Genomic DNA, 18265 nt, shown 5'->3' on the forward strand with positions numbered 1-18265 from the left:
TCTCAGTCTTATTTCCTGCTGCCCCCAGGGTCCTTTTCTCATTTCTCAGCCCCGTTTAAGAAACAGGTTGAAAACCCTCAGGTTTTCAGTGCTGAGGTCATAAGGGTCAACCCACTTGAGTGACTCAATTCTTTTCCTGTCAATAGGTCTCTTGGAGGGGAACTTAACCCACTGGAAGGGACATGGGCCAGGCCCCTCTCTGGAGAAAAGCACCACCAAGCTGTATAGTCATTAATTTCCACAGCCCCCAAGGCCTTGTGCATGGCCCCCTGCACTGGCCCTATTGAGCTGAACAGACCTCTCCTTTGCCCTCTTATCTATGTGGGGTCACATAGATATGGTATTTTGTCTCCATCAAAATGGAGTAAACAAAATATTGACTAAAAGAAAGCCCTGGATTCACCTGTCTGATTCATGCATGATTTTCCCAATGGTCTTGAGATCCAGAACCCAAGGTTCTCATTTATGGACTGTGAAGGGTCTTGAATGCTAAGTTCTGGTGTCCCTATAGTGGGAACTTTAGACAGAAACACAAACATGTCTTTGATTTTATTTATTTAGTTTAATTTTTGGCCGTGCTGGGTCTTTGTCGCTGTGTGTGGGCTTCCTCTAGTTGCACTATGAGGGCTTCTCATTGCAGTTGTTTCTCTTGTTGCGGAGCGCGGGCTCTAGGTGCCTGGGCTTCAGTAGTTGCATCATGCAGGCCTCAGCAGTTCTGGTGTGAGGGCCCAGTCACTCTGCAGCATGTGGAATCTGCCCGGACCAGGGAGCGAACACATGGCCCCTGCATCGGCAGGCAGATTCCCGTCCCCTATTCCACCAGGGAAATCCCAAACATGTCTTTTAGAAAAACAACTCTGGCTTCCTTTTGTCTGAGGCCTGATGTGGGCTGAAAAATTAAGTATCTGGCAAAGGTGAGGTCATGGGGAGGCCTTCCGTGGTGTTGCTGTGCTCACAGAGGGATTCAACCCAGGCCCGAATGAGGCAGGACTCAAGAATTGCTAGGTGGTTCTATTAAAGCTTCCTGGTTAAACAAGAAGAGAGGACAGGAGAAAGTGGCCTGTCTGCTTTGGGGAAGCTGAGTTTGAAATCAGGTCAGGAAAGCTGGGTACACTGGAATAACAAATGGCTTAGATGGTAAAGCATCTGCCTGCAATTCAGGAGACGTGGGTTCAATCCCTAGATGGGGAAGATCCCCTGGAGAAGGGAATGGCTACCCACTTGAGTCTTCTTGCTTGGAGAATTCCATGGACAGAGGAGCCTGGAATAACAAAGGCCAGGACTTGGAGGACTCCTGTCCCCATCTCCCCCATCATCCCCAGCCTCCCTCACCCCAGGCTTTCCCCAGGGGTACCCCATCAGCCTTCTCAAGGCTGCCTCTGTTTAGAGCTGCCCTCCAGGGTCTGAGCTGAGTAGGAAACAGCCCGCTCCAGGCAGCCAGTTTTATTTCTTGTTAGCAGTCTGAAAAGGAGGCTATTATTTCACAGCAGAGATAAAAGTTAATCACAGATTAGAATTGCCCTGAAAATATCGATGACATCATTCACCTGAGTCCTGGCCCCAGGGGGAAGTATTCACTTCTGCTGAGTGGCCAGACCAGTTCGGCCAGTTCTCCGCTCTTCAGAACGCTCTTCACCCTTAAACAAAAGGCTGGATTCCTGAATAGAGGGCATTCATAGGCAGTCAGGAGTCACTCTGTAGACCTACTGAGTGCTCTGCTGCCTAGACTTTGGATTGGAGAAGGTCTGTTTACTCTCTGCCCGGCCTTTTCACCGTCCCCCTCCCGCCTCTCTCATTACAACTTTATCTGGAGGCACCATCACCCTGGGGAGACTCCCAAACAGAACACCAGGCACAGAGGAGCAGAGACTGGAGTTACAAAATAAAAGTTCCTGTTCCAAGGCAGGGTGATTTCTCAATTCTGAACCTCAGGTGTGAGATTAGGGGACTTTATCCCTTTGGGCCTCCTGAGAATAGGATAAAATTCAAGCTGTGTATATATGTCAATGAAATTCTGCCCCCACCCCCCACCCCGTGACCACAAGTCCATTCTCTGCTCCTTCCCCTCTACTCCTGCCCCAGCAAATAGGCTCATCAGTACCATTTTTCTATATTCCATATACATGCATTCCTCTAAATATTGCTTTCCTCTTTCTGACTTCACTCTCTGTGACAGGCTCTAGGTTCATCCACAGCATTTCAGCTATCGGGAAGCTGCTGTGCAGCACAGGGAGCTCAGCTGGGTGCTCTGTGATGACCTGGGCGGGTAGGGAGGCTCAAGAGAGAGGGGATCTATGTATACGTACAGCTGATTCATGATGTTGTACGCAGAAACTAACGCAACATTGTAAAGCAATTATACTGCAATTAAAAAATAAAAAACATCAAGCTGTGTTTGAAATAAAATGTTGTTATTATTGTTCATTCTGAAGTGTTCAGCCAATCTGTAGTGCCTCCTCGGCAGCCAACCACAGAGGGGAAGGCAGGATACTCTCATGATCCTGGATCCCCCAGCCTGCTAGGCTCTGGCACCATGAACCGTGATCTCTTGAGCTAGAAGATTCTGATCATATGTGAAAGTCCTGAGTTCAGTTGGCTACAATGCACAGGGTGGAGACATTCCCCAATCCCACTCCAGCTTTGGTTGAGACAGGACTAGATGGCTGGGTGGCAGGCTGGGCTCCCCTGAGCACTGGTGGGGCTGAGAAACCAGGTTCTCACAGAGAGGCCAGAGTGTAATCAAGGCCAGGGGAATGGAGGGGGCACAGACGCTTCAAGGCTTCCCAGGCGGCTCAGTGGTAAAGAATCCACCTGCCAATGCAGGAGACAGAAGATGTGGGTTGGATTCCTAGCTTGGGAAGATCCACTAGGGGAGGAAATGGCACCCCACTCCAGTATTCTTGCCTGGAGAATCCCGTGGACAGAGGAGCCTGGAGGGCTACAGTCCATAGGGTTGCAAAGAGTCGGACATGCCTTAGTGACCAAACAACATCTGTAACGGAACATTAATGGTAGAATGGTGATCAGAGGGTCTTAAATTTGGAGTCCATCCTTCTCAGCACCCTGGAACAGCCAAGACCCCTGCGGGCTGCCAGGCACAGAGCTGAGAGGGGCTGGGCCTCCCTCTTAAGAGTCCTGTTTGGGTCCAGCTCTGGTCTTTGCTGCTCTGTAGTTGCCAAGGAGCTCATACTTTAGAGATTAAGTGCTCCCTACATGTTGGCAAACTAATACTTCTCATGGCTTGGGTTTCATCTTCAGATGATTTTCTTCTTTATTTTCTTTATAAAATTCATATAAGAATAAGCCCTCCCTGGAAGTATTAAAAATTTGCACTGTCGAGATAAAACAAAGGTCTCTCTGGACCCTCCCATCTTATGAACTGGCTGCTCATCTTTTTATCTATTTTTCCATTGGGTTGTTGGTCTTGGTCTTTTTTCCTACAGATTGATAGTAGTTTTTAACAAAGTCTGGATAATAATCCAGCTTTTATGTGTATGTGTATCCATTTCTGCATATACATAAATATATCTGTATATGTATACACACATACACCTAAATACATGTACACGCACATATTATGGGCTTCCCTGGTGGCTCAGTGGTAAAGAATCTGCCTGCAGTACAGGAGACGCAGGAGATGTACATTTGATTTCTGAGTTGGAAAGATCTGGAGGAGGCAATGGCAACCCACTCCAGTATTCTTGCCTGGAGAATCCCGTAGACAGAGGAACCCGGCAGTCTACAGTCTCAGAGGTATCAAAGAGTCAGACATGACTGAAGCAACTGAACTCACATGCACACATATCTATCTATCTATCTATCTATATTACAAATACCTTCTCCAACTTTGTTGTTTGTCTTTATCTCAGCTTCTAGTGATTCCTGATTCTGAATCAGAAGTTCCACATTTTGATAAAGGCTGACATCACTCTTTCTGTTTGCCTTTGTGATTTGTGTTTGCTTGAGGCGGTGCCCACTCCAACTCCAAGGTCATAACCATGTTGTCCTATCTTTTCTCCTTCTACTTTGGTCTTTCTTCAGTGGATAGCCAGTTCACCCAGCACGTCTCCCAGCGATGAGAAAAGCCCCCTTGGCCCCAGATCCCACATGTCTCTCTTCAGGGTTGTTTTTGCCGTGGGGAGTCAGGAGCTTCTTCCCAAATTCCTGGAAGAGTGTGCTCTTTGCTGCTTGCTTTGGGGCCTGCCCTTCCCTGCCAAGGTAGAGAGTGGAGAGCAACCTGAATCATTTCAGAGGTTGACCTTTGAACCAAGTTTTACTTTATCTCCAGTCACTATTTGCTAATTCATTTGAGAGTTTTTGCCAAAGATTAACATCTGAAGTACCCCTTTCTGGTTTACACAGTCTGCTCCTTGGAAAACGAGGAGGGCATTTGCCCACTCTGTTTATCCAGCATTTATGGGAGTGACTGTTTTCCACATGAGTTTTCATTTCCCCAAGGGAAATATCCACCAGCAGAAAAAGTGACAGCTCTTCTTGCAGTGGAGACAGGCCACAGAAAACAAACTCAGCCTCAACAGTGACTTGAAAACATGGTCCCAAGACTAAGTTCACAAGCCATGTTATTTCTCCTCTTGTAAGTTTCATATATGTGGGACTCACAGTTATTTTGGAAGGGAACATGGATCCTGCTTCCCAGGTGGCACTAGTGGTAAAGAATCCACCTACCGGACATGGGGGTGGGGTGGGGGGTGGGCGGAGGGAGGGAAGGAGGAGGTGGGAGAGATGTATGGAGAGAGTAACATGGAAACTTACAATTCCATATGTAAAATAGATAACCAAATGGGCATTTGCTGTATGACTCAGGGAAGTCAAACAGTGGCTCTGTAACAACCTAGAGGAGTGGGGTGGGGAGGGAGATGGGAGGAAAGTTCAAGAGGGAGGGGACATATTTATACCTATGGCTGATTCTTCTTGATTTTGACAGAAAGCAACAAAAGTCTGTAAAGCAATTATCTTTCAATTTAAAAACTAAATTAATTAAAAAAAAAAAAAGAATCTACCTACCAGTGTAGGAGCACAGGAGGTGTGAGTTCGATCCTTGGGTTGGGGAGATCCCCTGGAGAAGCAAATAGCAACCAACTCCAGTACTCTTGCCTGGAGAATCCCATGGACAGAGGAGCCTGGCAGACTACAGTCCATGGTGTCGCAGTCGGACACAACTGAGCATCTGAGCATTCCCAGCATGGATCCTGCGTCCAACTCTCCTGGTTGGGGGTGAAACCAAGCAGGACTCTCTGTGGCTCCTAGGTATGAATGCTTTCTGTGTCCCCCATTTCTTGTTTGTGGGGAATAGACTCCAGCCTCCAAGAACTTCCCTGAGTTCCAAAGGGCGGGTTCAAACAGTTGCTTGTCAGAGAGGGTAGGGAAAGCAAAGATAAGGGAGGAGCTGCCAATAAACAATAGCACAGTCTTGGTGCAGGATCCTGGCTCGGCCTCAAGGAATACACATAATAATGTCTTTGGTTCCTGTAGTTAAAGCTATGGTTTTCCAGTAGTCATGTACGTACGTGAGAGTTGGACCATAAAGAAGGCTGAGTGCCAAAGAATTGATGCTTTCCAACTGTGGTGCTGGAGAAGACTCTTGAGAGTCCCTTGGACTGCAAGGAGATTAAACCAGTCAATCCTAAAGGAAATCAACCCTGAATATTCTTCGGAAGGACTGATGCTGAAGCTGAATCTCCAATTTGGCCACCTGAGGCAAAGAGCCCACTCGTTGGAAAAAAACCTGATGCTGGGAAAGACTGAAGGGAGGAGGAGAAGGGGACAACAGAGGGCAAGATGGATAGTGAAGGACAAGGGAAGCCTGGCTTACTGCAGTCCCTGGGGTCACAAAGAGTCAGACACGACTGAGTGACTGAACAACAACAACAGAACTAAAAACCCCAAGAAATGCAAGTTGTTAACTACTCGATGAAGCATTCTTCATTCCTGGAGAACCAGAGGTCAGGAGACCTCCTGAGGCCAGACTAAAGGAATGCAGGGCCTGCACACACCCTGCTCCTTATCAGCACCCTACCCTTGAACCATTGCAATTAAACTCACCAAATCCCAGCCGGGGTTGGGACAAACAGTTTCTCAGGACTTTGCCTGGCAAAGCAATAAAGCTTTTCTGTGTGTGTATGCTAAGTCACTTCAGTGGTATCTGACACTTTGTGACGCTATGGACTGTGGCCCTCCAGGTTCCTCTGACCATGGGATTCTGCAGGCAGGAATACTGGAGCAGGTTGTCATGCCTTCTCCAGGGGGATCTTCCCGACACAGGCATCGAACCTGAGTCTCTTATGCCTCTGGCATTGGGAGGCAGGTTCTTTACCACTAGTGCCACCTGGGAAGCCTACTGCCCCTGAAGTCGCCAAGATTCAGTCTGGCACCGGTACACTGAGGCTGAGTTTCCGGCATCAGGGGTACTTGCGCTGTGCTCGGATAGGCCAGTGGCGCATCTTTCTCCCAATCTTGACCATTTTTATGACTAACTTTCCTTCTCCTCCTGGTTTTACCACAAAAAGCAAAGAGCCCCAAGTGCTTCAGAAAAATACACAAAATGGAAAATCCACTCACTGATCATGATGAGTTAATTATAGGTCTGCAATGTGAAGTGGAAATGTTAAGATGTGACACAGATCTTGATATGGAAGTGGAAGAAACACTGCCTCCTCCTTAGGGTTCATGTCTCCCTTGAATGTGAAGACCAGCCCCCTCTGAAATGACATGCCATTGCATCTTTTGTGTGTGTGTGCGCTAAGTTGCTTCAGTTATGTCCAACTCTTTGTAACCTTATGGACTGTAGCCCGGCAAGCTCCTCTGTCCCTGGGATTCTCCAATCAAGAATACTGGAGTGGGTAGCCATTCCCTTCTCCAGGGGATCTTCCCAACCCAGGGATCAAATCCAGGTCTCCTGCACTGCAGGCAGATTCTTTACCATCTGAGCCAATTCTCCTCATGTAAAACTCCAGGAGCAGGTCTCGTGTTCCCCTAAGGAGTCATGTGGTGAAATGAACAACGGTAGGTGGGATCAGAGGCCAGAGATGAGAACCCCCGGCTCTGCCTCTCATTCTTGGGGCCCCTTGAGCGAACCCCATTCCTCTCTGGACTGCAGTTTTCCAGTCTGCATAGTGGAGAGGACTCCATCTAGAAAAGCACTGCCAACCAAAACAGAGGTAGCTGTCAGTGCGCTTCATGTTTGGCACCTCAGGGCCTTTGTTCTCTGGTACACACAGACTCACATCTGGCTCCCTCATGACCTTCTGGTCTCGAGGAGCTTCCCCATATACAGTAATACTAACCACATCTCCCAAGTTTTGCCTTTTTTAAAGTTTCTTTTTCGGGGGTGGGGGGCAGGGGGTGTGGACCATTTTTAAATTGAATACACCTGAATTTTAAAATGAGTGAATTTCTAAATCATTGAATTTGTTGCACTATTGCTTGTGGTTTAGATATGCTCTGGTTTCCAGCCAAGGAGTACGTGGGGTCTTAGCTCCCCAACCAGGACTTGAGCCGTCACCCCCTGCCCTGAAAGGCCAAGTCGTAACCACCAGACCACCAGAGAAGCCCCAAATTTTGCTTTTTAAAAAACGCAAGTCTAGGGATTTAAAATCGTAAAACTTTTATAAATTGGATGAAGGTGGTTAAAAGGTAGGAACTTCCAGTTCTAAGAAAAACAAATCCGAGGGATGTCAGGTACAATATAATGAACACTGCTGTTTGCTATATAAGAACAACTTATATTTATATATAAGTTGTAAAGAGGGTAAATCCTAGGTTCTTCTCATAAGAAAAAATTTTTTTCTTTTAGTTTGTAGTATGAGATGATGGATGTTCACTAGAGTTATGATGGTCATCATTTCAAGAAGTACATAAGTTAAATCATGATGCTGGAACTTCCATGGTGGTACAGTGGATAAGAATCCACCTGTCAACTGAGGCATCAGGGGTTCAATCCCTGGTCCAAGAAGATCCCGCATGCTGTGGAGCAATTAAGCCCGCGTGCCACAGCTACTCCGCCCGAGTGCCGCAACTACTAACCCCGGGCGCCTGGAGCCCGTGCTCTGCGGTGAGAGACGCCGCCGCGGTGAGACGCGCACGCACTGCAGCAAAGGGTGGCCTCCCGGCGGCAGCTGGAGAAAGCCTGAGCAGCGACACGATCCAGCACAGCCCCAACTCACACACAGAAATAAAAGAAGTTTACGGAAGTCACGATACCGGACGCCATTGATACACACAGTGCTGCGTGTCGGTTATGCCTCAAAACTGGCAGAAAAAAAGGGGCGGGGGAGAAGTTTGATACATTTTATAAGATTAAACCCGACTTTCGGATAGAATTGTCTGTCAAGGTTTCCAGTTTTCTAAAACGGTGTGTGGGGAAAGTGGTACCTCGCACGTGGTCCCGGAGGGTCCACAGGCAGGGCTGAGGGAGGAGCAGACAGGCGCCGGCTGTGTTCACTGCCCGACACCCCCTCACACAGGGAAGGCCTGCCTGTGAGCCGCGCTGCCTGCGCTCTGGGTGCTCTATTAGGGCAGGTCTCCTCACCTCAGCAAACCTAACCTGGTGTGCAGTCTAGCAAGACTGTCAGAACTGCCAGAGCTGAGCCTGCCTTTTTTTTGTGGGGTTGTGGTGAGCAGAACTGCTGATTGTGTGGAGCCTTGGTTTTTCCTTTATATTTTAAATTTTTATACAGTTTTATTGACTATGCCAAAGCCTTTGACTGTGTGGATCATAAGAAACTGTGGAAAATTCTTCAAGAGATGGGAATACCAGACCACCTGACCTGCCTCTTGAGAAACCTATATGCAGGTCAGGAAGCAACAGTTAGAACTGGACATGGAACAACAGACTGGTTCCAAATAGGAAAAGGAGTACATCAAGGCTATATATTGTCACCCTGCTTATTTAACTTCTATGCAGAGTACATCATGAGAAACGCTGGGCTGGAAGAAGCACAAGCTGGATCAAGATTGCCGGGAGAAATATCAATAACCTCAGATATGCAGATGACACCACCCTTATGGCAGAAAGTGAAGAGGAACTCAAAAGCCTCTTGATGAAAGTGAAAGTGGAGAGTGAAAAAGTTGGCTTAAAGATCAACATTCAGGAAACGAAGATCATGGCATCCGGTCCCATCCGTTCATGGGAAATAGATGGGGAAACAGTGGAAACAGTGTCAGACTTTATTTTTGGGGGCTCTAAAATCACTGCAGATGGTGATTGCAGCCATGAAATTAAAAGACGCCTACTCCTTGGAAGGAAAGTTATGACCAACCTAGATAGCATATTGAAAAGCAGAGACATTACTTTGCCAACAAAGGTTCGTCTAGTCAAGGCTATGGTTTTTCCTGTGGTCATGTATGGATGTGAGAGTTGGACTGTGAAGAAGGCTGAGCACCGAAGAATTGATGCTTTTGAACTGTGGTGTTGGAGAAGACTCTTGAGAGTCTCTTGGACTGCAAGGAGATCCACCCAGTCCATTCTGAAGGAGATCAGCCCTGGGGTTTCTTTGAAAGGAATGATGCTAAATCTGAAACTCCAGTACTTTGGCCACCTCATGAGAAGAGTTGACTCCTTGGAAAAGACTCTGATGCTGGGAGGGATTGGGGGCAGAAGGAGAAGGGGATGACAGAGGATGAGATGGCTGGATGGCATCATGGACTCGATGAACGTGAGCTTGAGTGAACTCCGGGAGTTGGTGATGGACAGGGAGGCCTGTCGTGCTGCGATTCATGAGGTCGCAAAGAGTCGGACACGACTGCCTGACTGAACTGAACTGAACTGAAAGGTTACTCTCCATTTACTGTTGTTAAAAATTGTGTCTGTGGTCCCCGTGTTGAGCAATGCGTCCTCAGCCTGTCTCACACCCAGGGGTCTGCGCCTCCCTTTCCCCGCTTCTCTCTTGCCCCTCCTCCTCCCCTCCCCTTCTCTTCTCTGGTAACCACTAGTTTATTCTCCGTATCCGTGAATCTGCTTCTTTTTTGTTACAGTCACTAGTTTGTTGTACTTTTAGATTCCACATATAAGCGATGTCATACAGTATTTGTCTTTCTCTGACTTTTTTTCACTTAGCATAATGCTCTCCTAGTCTATAGCCTTATTTTAAAGGTATTTCTGAGGTGATTTGGAAAACCAGTTCAGGAAACTGGAAAGAAGTAACTCCTAGAACCCTGTGTGACTGCTGGGTTCACGTACAGCTTCTAGAGCCAAGAGGGACAGCAGATACAGAGGAGCTGATGAGAGGAGAGTCTTGAGCTGCAGAGACAGGAGAGCCTCTACAGAGAGCAGGGTTGGGGGAGTGTAGAAGTGGGGAAGGGCTCTGCACCCCGCTGTCTGGAGGAGGCTTCTGGAACCCGAGGCTGTTGCAGTTTCTCTTGCTGAGCCGGTGTTAACAGTGGTTTTGGTCCTGACAAAGGCCCCCACCAGCTCTCCGCTCCCCTGCCCCAGCCCAGCTCTTCCCCGACCTCAGTGCCTCGGTAGTGACTTCCTTCATCTTCCACCCCAACTTCCTCTCGCTCAGTCTCCCCTCTGGCATTTCCATTTCCCCTCTTCCATGCAACGCATCCTTTTCCTCCCTCCTCCACCCCTACCTAACCTAAGCAACGCCTCCCGAATGTGGGGTCAATCCACAATGGCAGCTACAGAGGACCTGGGCCCCGGTGGAGAATTCCGCTCCATTCGGCCAGGCCAGGAGGTTCACGTCCCTCAGTTCCCCCACATGCAAGGGTTAATCATGCCCCCTCTCAGGCGATGTTGATCACTAGGAAAGAAGAAACAAACTCACAGACTTAAAGAATGAACTTATGAACCAGAGGGGAAGGCTGGGGGGCGTTTAGGACTGACATGTACACACTGCTATATTTAAGAAAGAAGACAGGTTTGAAATAACCCCTACAGCGCTCTCCAGATGAATCTATGGGATCGTGAATAAAATGTTAAAATAACCCTTTCCCCCTTGCCCTGTCACTGTCTGTAACGGCACAGTTTAAGTCAAGGTGTTTCCAGGAGGCCAAGTTCCAGGGAAGTCAAGCATCAAGGGATGGCTTAAAATGCTTAAATAATGCATGTTATTCTTCTAGCACTTTTTGTGACTACATATTTCTGTCTTTAGAAACAGTGCCCAAGGACCAGAGGTTAAGTGTTTTCTTTGGGATCCAGGTCCAATTGAGAGAGTGTCACACTGAATGAAGTAAGTCACACAGAGAAGGCAAAATATCACGACATCCCTTATATGTGGGATCTGAAAAAACATGAGACAAATGAACTTACTTACAAAACAGAAAGAGACACAGTCTTAGAGAATGATCTTATGGTTGCCAGAGTAGGGGAGGATGGGGATAAGGTATAGCTAGTTTGGGATGGACATGTGCGTGCTGCTGTATTTGGAACGGATCACCAACAAGGACCACTGTGCAGCACAGGGAGCTCTGCTCAGTGTCATGGGGCAGCCTGGGTGGGAGGGGAGAATGGACGCCTGTGTATGCGTGGCTGAGCTGCTCTGCTGTGCGCCTGAACCCATCACAGCATTGTGAATTGTCTCTGTTCTTTAGCCACTAAGTCGTGTCTGGCTCTTTTGTGACCCCATGGACTGTAGCCCGTCAGGCTTCTCTGTCCATGGGATTTTCCAGGTAAGAATACTGGAATGGGTTGCCATTTCCTCCTCCAGGGCATGTTCCTGACCCAAGTATCAAATCTGCATCTCCTGTATTGCAGGCAGATTCTTTACCGCTAAGCCTATATACTCCAGTATAAAATACAAAGCTTAAAAAAAAAAAAAAATGACTAATTCAACAGAAAAAAAAGAAAGAGGCTGGTCAATGATGCACTTCTAGCCTAGCTGATGTTGAGTATTATGCAAACAAGCCCTACCCAACGTGGCCCCCACAAGCCCTGCTCACTGATCCTGAGTCCTTCACAAGGGCATTCGACGCTGTCAGATTCTATTTGTATTTTGAATCCTTTTCATTCTTTGCCCTGTTTGCCTCTTGCTGCCAGCTGGCAGTTTTTGCCTCTCCCCCAGCCTCTACCCTCTGCCTTGGTGGCTAAGTCCGGGATCCTTAGCTCTGAGCACAGATTGGTGGAGAGAAAGGCCCTGGTTGTGTCTGTATAAAACGCCTGCCATGTTGTGGCTGGCTGTATCCTCCAGATTTAGTTTAGAATAGTCATTTTCGATTTCCTTCAGGAACTGTGCTGCCAGCATGACCAGTTTAGTGGAAGGGTCCAATAAAGCAAGCAATATGATATAATAATAATCATATTATAGTATATGGAGAAGGAAGTGGCAACCCACTCCAGTGTTCCTGCCTGGAGAATCCCAGGGACAGAGGAGCCTGGTGGGCTGCTGTCTGTGGGGTCGCACAGAGTCGGACACGATGGAAGCGACTTAGCAGCAGCAGCAGCAGCAGCATAATCATATTATAATAGGAGGCAACGCAGTTGCCAGTGGCTCAAAGCTTGCTCTGCATGGTTTGCATCTCAGCTTTGCTATTGTGAGCTCTGTGTGGCTTTTCCCATTTTAAATGACTTTATATGAGGAAGAGGGGGCAGAGTGGGGGATGGAACAGAGCCATGTGTCTTAGCTGAGTGCTGTCCAGCCCTCACATCAGGGCCTGACACAGATTAGGGCATCCGTGACGACCCCAGCTTCTATCGGGGGAAGTGTGAAGTGGGGTGATGCCCCCTGAGAAGAAGGGGGCTGGGGAGGCATGGTGCCTTTGTCCTACAGCTTATGCAGCCCTAAGTGGGGCTGTTTTGGAGGTGATGCAGTGTTTGAGGGAGTTTCATAACATTCAGGCCACTCTGAGCTAAGAATAATCCTTATCTGTAAAACGGAAATCATAATAGTAGCTATCTGATAGGTTATTGCAGAGATTAAATGAAGCAAAGTCCAGAAAGTGCTGCGAAGAGGGTATGGGACAGGATGAGGGCTCAGCATCACCACAGGGGCTCTTTGCCATCAGGGAGAGTAGTTCCAAAATTATTTTCTCATTCCTTCTTTTAAGATTAATTCATTAATGTATTTATTTTTGGTTGTGCAAGACCTTGGTCGCTGCACACGGACTTTGTCTCGTTGAGGCGAGCGGCGGCTGCCCTGTAGTTGCGATGCTCTGGCTTCTCATTGCGGCGGCTTCTCTTGTTGCAGAGCTTGGGCTCTGCGTGTGGGCTCCAGTAGTTGTGGTATACAGGCTTCGTTGTCCCATGGTACGTGAAATATTCCCAGACCAGGGATTGAACCTGTGTCCCCTCCATTGGCAGGTGGATTCTTAACCACTAGGCACCAGGGAAGTCCCTCATTTCTTTTTCATCAAAGGACGTCCAGATCACCAGCAGGCACAGTGCCTTGGGATTAAGGTCTCTGGGCTGTGTGTTTGCAGCACAGTCTTCTCAGCTGCCTCTTCCTGGTCTTCTTTAGAGAGGCGTCAGGATGAGGCTGAAAGATGGGTATCAGAGAGGCCTTTCATATCCATGGACACTCATCAGTCTTGGGGCAGTGGGGAGACAGCACTTTTTGCTCCCTGCTGGGGAGCAGACCAAGGTTACATTTTACCAGAGTTCACAGTCAATACCCCCCAGGAACCTATACACCATCCTCCAAAGAGGCCTTTACACCACGGCCCAAAGAGGCAAATTCTCATCAGACCTTGGGAGAGATATTTAGTACCATTCCCTGTATATTAACAGTCTCAAGTCAACATGAGTATTACCTTTAATTTATGGGGGAACCTGGTGGCTTAGATGATAAAGAATCTGCCTACCATGCAGGAGACCTGGGTTCAGTCCCTGGGTTGGGAAGGTCCTCTGGCAAATGGAATGGCTACCCACTCCAGTATTCTTGCCTGGAGAATTCCATGGACAGAGAAGCCTGTTAGGCTATAGTCCATGGGGTCGCAAAGAGTCAGACACAACTGGCTGATTAACACTTTTACTTTTTTCACTGAGTTGAATAGTCTCTGCCTCCTCCACTGGACAGGGCCCTGTTGATGGGGTTGGCATTAAGCTAGCACACTGAATATGCCCACATGCCAGTCCCACTGAAACCCCAAGAGAAGCCTTGACTGGGTATGAAGACCTTGGTCTTACACACTGAAGCTCAGGAGGCATCTGTTGCTAGGTTCTTTTTTTTTTGACACGAGTCCTTATTACTTTGATCTTAGGCCTAAAATTTGAGGAAGGAAGCAGATCTCTGTCTCTCAGGGAAAACCTGTTGAGAAGTTCTCCTTGGAAGTGAACAGTCAGGAAGATCCCCTGGAGAAGGACATGGTAGCCCACTCCAGTATTCTTGCCTGGAGAGTCCCATGGACAGAGGATGCCAGGCTACAGTCCCTAGGATCACAAAGTGTCAGACATACTGAAGCGACTTAGCACACACACGGGTATTCCACTGTGCATCTGCACCACATCTCCTTTATCCATTCCTCCGCTGATGGACATTTAGGTTGCTTTCACGTCTTGGCTACTGTAAATAGTGCTGCAGTGAACATTGAGCTGCATGTTCTTTTCAAATTATATATCGTTTTTTCCCAGATATATGCCCAGGAGTGGGTTTGGATTGCTGTACTCTCATTGTATCTTCACAGAGTAGAAAGAGGGGGAGAGAACCTCTGGCATTGTCTCTCTTATAAGGGCACTAATCCTGTTGATGAGAGTTCTGACATCAAGACCAAATTGCTTCTAAGGCGCCCCATCTCCTTATATCATCACACTGGGAGTTAGCGTTTCAACATGAATTTGGCCAGAGGGGTGGGGGGATGGGGGGATGGGGGATGTGTCTCTCACACACACACACACACACACACACACACACACACCTAGTTCACAAACAGGGAAAATCGGTAGGCCAAATGGGGATTGTGGTGGAGAAGAAAATAGGATCCTTGGAGGTGCCAAGCATCCTTGGACAGAGCAATAACTGAACATTGCCAGATCATCCCATTTTCTAAAAGAAGTTGGAAAACACAGCTTCTTTTCATGTGCAACGCAAGCTCCTGATCTTTAAATCTTGACAAGTAATCCAAAAGCTTAAAACACACACGGGCCAAGCAAAATATATCTCCAGACTGAACATGTCCCCCAGGCCTCCAGTCTGTGACCTCTGGAAAGGTCGAGAATCATTTTGCTGCTTGAAGGCGTGTTACTGGGGACAGAAACTCCTTGTCTAAACAAGGAGTACTTCTGGAAACACTGTCACCCGCCTGAGAGGTGGGCGCAGTTGGCTGCTGTCTGCACCATGACAGCTCAGAACCCCCCAACTGTTGCCAGGGATGTGACAGTCCAGAAGCAGGGATGGAGGTCTTGTCTTTGGGCTTTGTCTCCTGGTTAAAAATAGAGGAACCTTCTCAATAACTCCTCCCTTGGTGAAAGGCAGTAAGTCTGAAGATAAGGCACTGAAGCTGGAGCCATGGTGGTTTGTGGTAAGCCGGTTCCCTGGGGTGGGACAGAGTGGGGAGGAAAGACAAAGGGTGGGTGTGTGCTCGGGTGTGTCCAGCTCTGCCACCACATGGACTGTGGTTCACCAGGCTCCTCTGTCCATGGGATTTTCTAGCAAGAATACTGGAGTGGATAGCCATTTCCACCTCCAGGGGATCTTTCAGACTCAGAAATTGAACTCACGTCTGCTGCGCCTCTTGCATTGACAGTAAGGTTCTTTACCACTGGGAGCCCCCAGAGAGAGGTAGGTATGTCTGGAGGCTATCTTGATCTATTTCATGGTTTCTATTCTGGTCCCAGGTGGGACCCAAAGTTGGCCTCTAACATAGATCCTCAATCCCCAACAATGCCTGAGAAAGGTCACTGACCATGAGGCGGCCTTCAAGACCTGTGCCAAGTGGTTGCTGTATACTTTCTCGAACTCAGTTCTCTCAGAAGCACCCTGAATTTCCACCTCCCACTGTTTGCAAAAAGATGACTTTCCTTCTGCCACCCTTGACCTGTTCAGCTTCTTAAGAGTTTCAAGCTGTTTCTAGAAGAAGACAGTCTTGCATATTCTCTGAGACTGAACATATATATGGATAATGGCCAGACCATAGGTAAGGTAGAACTCGGACCCACCATCTGCAGCAACCAGCCCAGGAAGTCAAACCATAGCCATTGGCCCCAGATGTCAGGGCTTGATAATAACGGACAGTTTCCCTGACTGTTGTCCCCGCTTCCGACTTAGGATCTTTAAGAGAAAGCCCTAATCTATCCCATAAGGATGACTCTCCTACAGTTAGTTGCCACCTCCAGCTTCCCCCAGAAACAGCCTCCAAGAAGGGCACACACGGGACCCTCCCTCTTTTCCTCCATGAAGCTCCTTCCCAGCCCTGCCTGCCTCAGTGATGCCAAACACAAGTGATGGTGTCTGACCCACTTGCTAGGACGAGCTCCCTTTAAACAGCTTTTGGGACTTCCCAGGCGGTGCCGTGGTAAAGAATCCCCCTGCCAATGCAGGAGACACGTGTTCAATCCCTGAGTCAGGAAGATCCCCTGGAGGAGGAAATGGTAATCTACTCCAGTATTCCTGCCTGGAAAATCCCATGGACAGAGGAGCCTGGTGGGCTACAGCCTATGGGGTCGCAAAGAGTCAGGTATGACTGAGTGGCTGGGCACGCAACCATGCAAACAGCCTTGGCCTGTTCTCATTTAGGAGATTTTCGTTCATTTCCAGGGCTCAGGCACCCTCACACACAGTTTCATTTCCAGCTGGGGTCGCCCCCCTGCCCCCAGGCTCACAGTGACCGCAGAACCCACTCAGAGGAGGCAGTTTGGACAATTGATGGACCAGTCTGTCCCAGATGAATGATAAAGGGGCCCAAGAGATGTTTGAAATCATTGTGTTGTGACCAGAAACTTGATTAACCTGGAGACAATGGGGCAATTGTCCCAGGGCAGACAGAGCGAAATGCTGGAGTCTGGGACAAGCGAAGCTGCCTGAGTGGCCTGGGCACAGACTCCCGCGTGCCGAGGCTGGCAGTGGAAGGGGCAGCCATTGACCGTGAACAGGCTGGGCCACCAGCTGTCCGGTCACCTCCTCACTGGAACAAGCCACAGAGGTTCTGAGCAGCCAAAAGGCATCTCACTCCTTGAGCCTATGAAAATTAACTTCTTTCCACTTTCATCAAGTCACCAGACCGACATTAAAGAGATACCTCTTGGGAAGGAGACAGCATTTTCTTACATGAGAACAAAATGTCATCACAGACAGAGAGCTTTCAATACATCATACCTGTATTTTTCAGAGAGAAGAAGTGGGAAATTAAAGAAGTAGGAATTTATCATCTTAAATCAAAAGAGCTATTGGGATCCTTCAGAGGTATATTCCTGACTCTCTCTCTCACAGTTTCTGACATTTTAAAAGCCTCAGGAGAATTAAAGAGTTTTCCTCTGGACAGTGTGCCACAAAGAACTGCACTTAGAGTGCTGCTTGGTATTTGGGAGATGATCAGGACAAAGGATGAGGGGGTACCAGGTTGCAGCTCTGCCCCCCTCAACCCCACCCACCCTGATCTAGGCACATGAATGGGAAGAGAAGATGCTAGCATATCTTCGTTCTTCTTTAAGAACATCTGCCGATGATTTAAACTGAGGTCTCTATTCCATGCTTTTAATCAGGCTGACTTCGTGGAATCTGCCAGCAGGGCTGTCTCCATGCTGCTGTGTTGTCACGTGACACAGCAGTTACCATGGAGATTATCAGCTGTGAGTGGGCTGTCCATAAGCTGAACCTGCATCTGACAAGTCAAATTTGTCAGTTTGGGGAAAGAGTTATGAGGGTTCCTTTTTTTTTTTTTTCTTTCCTCTTGAAGACATTTCCTTGGCTCCTGCCCCTTGCTCCCCCTTCCCCCTTTCCAACCGGGAAAGACTTTTCCACACTGTGGTCTTGAGTTGGAGAAAGGTCGTTTTATTTTCTCTGTAGAGTCTGCAAGAAAGCTCGGAAACTTGGACCGGTGGCCCCCCAGGATGATTTAGGGGTAAAGTCAAATGATCCTGTGATTCACCTACAGACTGTGCGTGTGTGCTTGCTATGTCTCTTGAGTCGTGTCTGACTCTTTGCGGCCCCATGGGCTGTAGCCCACCAGGCTCCTCTGTCCATGGCATTTCCCAGGCAAGCACACTGCAGTGGGTTGCCATTTCCTACTCCAGGAGATCTTCCCAACCCAGGGATTGACCCCACATCTCTTATGTCTCCCGCATTGGCAGGTGATTCTTTACCACTAGGCCACCTGGTAAGCCCCCACCTACAGACCACAAGGCACCCACCATGGGCTTCTTCTCTTGTATGAT

The 18265-nt window shown here is 48.2% G+C and overlaps 1 long non-coding RNA gene across 1 annotated transcript in view; it reads right to left on the reverse strand.

Moving 5' to 3' along the window:
- Positions 1-405: 405 nt before the first annotated feature.
- LOC138989936 (uncharacterized) overlaps positions 406-18265 on the reverse strand; it is a 222280-nt gene continuing 204420 nt past the window's right edge. Inside the window, exons 6-8 of the long non-coding RNA XR_011466137.1 lie at positions 5026-13521; positions 1548-4210; positions 406-1261 (exon numbers count right to left, since the gene is read on the reverse strand). This is a non-coding gene — a long non-coding RNA (uncharacterized lncRNA). The remainder of the gene's footprint in view (positions 1262-1547; positions 4211-5025; positions 13522-18265) is intronic.

This window comes from Bos mutus, chromosome 11 (genome assembly GCF_027580195.1).
Source record: "Bos mutus isolate GX-2022 chromosome 11, NWIPB_WYAK_1.1, whole genome shotgun sequence".
Lineage (NCBI taxonomy): Eukaryota > Metazoa > Chordata > Mammalia > Artiodactyla > Bovidae > Bos > Bos mutus.